The 3,825-nt window shown below is 51.7% G+C and overlaps 1 pseudogene; it reads left to right on the top strand.

Annotated features, from left to right (window-relative positions):
* The first annotated feature begins 1,017 nt into the window (after positions 1-1,017).
* LOC124651844 lies at positions 1,018-2,565 on the top strand (annotated as a pseudogene).
* Positions 2,566-3,825: the final 1,260 nt, after the last annotated feature.

Below are 3,825 nucleotides of genomic sequence, written 5' to 3'. Positions count from 1 at the left end.
TCACCCAATACGTGGACCCGCCATAGCCGCCGCTGCTGCCGTGGGAGGACGAGCCGGCAGTGGAGGACTTGCCAGAGGATGAGGAGGCGCCAATGGAGGTACCTCCAACGACCGAGGAAGCCATGCAGGGAAGCTGGCGAATGGGGTTGGCCTCGACAAGTCCATCTAGTAGACTACGATGTAGGCTGCGACACCACTGGCCACTCCAGGGCTGCTCCCACCTCCACCGCCGGCATCTGGCCACCACTGCACGGCGAGGACTAGGACCTCCACCAGCCGGCACCGCCTCCACCGCCGCAGATGCGGTTAATATGTATTTTTCCTTTTTTAAAGTTAACCATGGACTTTTGTGGCCCAATATATGTATATCAAGTTGACTGTTTTTTGTACTTCTATTTATTTGCGCGAACTACCCTTGGGTGCACAGCCACCCCGAAACATGCATAGGCTGTGACGGGAAAAAGTCCAAAATAAACCTTCAATTTGTAGCCCTTAGCTAAATGGAACCGTGAATTCCCAATCCCTGAAATTGGCACACCGAACTTGTGAATCCCGGTCTATTCCAAACCTTAGTTTCATTTGTCCGCGGGTTGTCCCAAACGGACCATTTTGAACATTGTGGTCCTTGCTCTCCGTCAGTTTCATTGATGTTTCTTGAAGATATAAAAATCCCAGTCGGATGAAAGTCACAAAACACACTGCCGCACGAACGTACCCAAAAGGTGCCCCTCGTAACGGAAAACCCATACTCTGTTCGCTGCGTCCTTTCCAACACGCAATCCGAGCCTGCCACGCTGCCCTTTCTATCCATTTCGTAATGAATGAGCCGGGTCGCAGCACCATGGAGATAAGCCGTTGCTCTTCTCGTTTGGAGCAACGGAACCTATCCATTCGATCGATCCACTGGCCCAAAAGTGTCCGCCGGGCTGCGCCTATAAATTCTCATGCACGGTCGATCATGGCAATCCACACCACAGCTCAAACAGCAGATCGTTAGCAAGAGCCAGAGAGTAGCAAATGGGGAAGCACTCGGCCAGCCTCTTGCTCATTGTGTTGCTTTGCCTGGGATCCTGCTTGGCCCAAGCACAGATCCTCTTCCAGGTACGCGGGCATCCACACCTTGGTCTGAGATCATATACCTGTGGATCCAAGATTCTAATTTCTAAATGTGTATATGGTTATGCATGCAGGGGTTTAATTGGGAGTCGTGGAAGAAGCAAGGCGGGTGGTACAACTTCCTGGAAGGGCACGTGAACGACATCGCCGCCTCCGGTGCCACGCACGTCTGGCTCCCGCCGCCGTCGCACTCTGTGGCGCCGCAGGGGTACATGCCTGGCCGCCTCTACGACCTCAACGCGTCCAAGTACGGCACCGCGGCGGAGCTCAAGTCGCTCATCGCTGCCTTCAGCGCCAAGGGTGTCCAGTAAGGCTTAGTGTCCAGTGCGTCGCTGACATCGTCATCAACCACCGGTGCGCCGACTACAAGGACAGCCGTGGCATCTACTGCGTCTTCGAGGGCGGCACGGGCGACAGCCGCCTCGACTGGGGTCCCGACATGGTCTGCAGCGATGACACGCAGTACTCCAACGGCCGCGGCCACCGTGACACGGGCGCGGGCTTTGCTGCCGCCCCAGACATCGACCACCTCAACGCGCGCGTCCAGCAGGAGCTCTCTGACTGGCTCAACTGGCTCAAGTCTGACCTCGGCTTCGCCGGATGGCGCCTTGACTTCGCCAAGGGGTACTCGGCCGACGTCGCCAAGGTGTACGTGGACAACACCAAGCCGACCTTCGTGGTGGCGGAGATATGGAGCAATCTGCGCTACGACGGCAACGGCGAGCCGTCGCGCAACCAGGACGTGGACAGGCAGGAGCTGGTGAACTGGGCACAAACCGTGGGCGGGCCGGCCTCGGCGTTTGACTTCACCACCAAGGGCGAGCTGCAGGCGGCGGTGCAGGGCGAGCTGTGGCGGATGAAGGACGGCAGCGGCAAGGCTCCCGGGATGATCGGGTGGATGCCGGAGAGGGCCGTCACCTTCGTCGACAACCACGACACTGGCTCCACCCAGAACTCATGGCCCTTCCCCTCTGACAAGGTTATGCAGGGTTACGCCTACATTCTAACCCACCCAGGAGTTCCATGCATTGTAAGTACTCCACTAGCTCCAGCCGCTCCAGTGCTCCACCATATAGCCTAGGCCTGTCAATATCAAACACAACTTCCACAATACATTTTCTGCTGGCTATGCGAATTATAACATTCATTCACTGAGTGTGCATGCAGTTCTACGACCACGTCTTCGACTGGAACCTGAAGCAGGAGATCAGCGCACTGGCTGCGGTCAGGTCGAGAAACGGGATTCATCCGGGAAGCAAGCTGAACATCCTCGCCGCCGAGGGAGATTTGTATGTGGCGATGATTGATGACAAAGTTATCATGAAGATCGGGTCACGGTACGATCTCGGGAACTTGATCCCGTCGGACTTCCATGCCGTCGCGCATGGGAACAACTACTGCGTCTGGGAGAAGAGTGGCCTGAGAGTGCCAGCGGGGCGGCATCACTAGCTAGCTAGGCCGGCCTCTCATCACTTTTCTTTTTTCAGGACTATTTTATGCCTGGAACAAGGAATCCAAATGAGACTAAATAAGGGGAATACGATTGTACTATTAAGCTTTTTTTCCTTTAGCAAAGTATTAAAACACGATTCATCGATTTGAACTTCTGTCTGTGCTGAGTGCTAGTGTTACATTGTTGTTTGGGACATTGGGTGGTCGATTCATCGTTGGGCTGTTCGATTATTGCCCCATGGATACGGGGTTAGCACAATAGCACAGAGTGGGGAAGAAATAGTATCTTTGTTACATGTATTGATATATCTTTTTTTTACTTGGATGTATTCACTAATTCACCTATATTGTTGTAATGGGGGACTAAAATCCATTACAAGAAAAACAGTTATTGAAGTTTTTTTCTTAGGAATGGGTACCATATTCTTGTTCATCCAGTGAAAGTACTGAAATTATGAGGAACATTTTTTTTGTTGAGAGTAGGAACATTTTGTTAGGGAGCAAATTATAAGATATAATAAAACCTAGTCGGGCAGAACCGAAACAGAACTATTACCTCTGTTTGCTGAAACATTGCAGAACAACATATGTATCACATATATGCTGCAGATCTGCTAGCCATCGCTGAATTCAGCCTCCACTCAGTAACTCTGAAGATCTGGCTGGCGGCTAGTGGGAAGTACTCTTCAGCTTATCCGTACAAAGCTTTCTTCCACGGGACAGTTGAAGTGGATTATGAAAGAGCACTCTTGAAGAACAGGGCACCATTGAAAGAGAAAGTGTTCTGGCGATTGTCACTCCGAGACCACAGCGACAGATTTTGAGGGCTCGATTCGCTAGATCATTGTACTTTCTATGACTACACTGGTAAAAAATGGCCTTTGGTTGCGGTTCGCAACTGCCATTAGTCGCGGTTGTGCAACCGCGACCAATTAAGCGCGACTAAAGGCCCCCCCCTTAGTCGCGGTTTCTTACGAACCGCGACTAAAGGCACGTCCACGTGGCCGCCAGCAGTCCGTCGGGGCGGAGGACCTTTAGTCGCGGTTCTCCTGGCCAACCGCGACTACAGGCCGCCGCAGGTTTAGGGTTTTAGCCCTCCCCCCTAAACCTGTTTTCTTTTTAATTTGTATTGTTTTATTTCTTTTGTGTTTTATTTTAATTTTGAAGGAGTTTCACATATTCTACGGTACTACATACATGCATATGAATGTACAATTTCAAACAAATTTTAAATTAGAACCAAAAAGAATTCAAGAG

The sequence above is a fragment of the Lolium rigidum genome, chromosome 5 (assembly GCF_022539505.1).
Source record: "Lolium rigidum isolate FL_2022 chromosome 5, APGP_CSIRO_Lrig_0.1, whole genome shotgun sequence".
Taxonomy (NCBI): domain Eukaryota; kingdom Viridiplantae; phylum Streptophyta; class Magnoliopsida; order Poales; family Poaceae; genus Lolium; species Lolium rigidum.
This window is presented reverse-complemented; position numbering and strand designations above follow the sequence as displayed.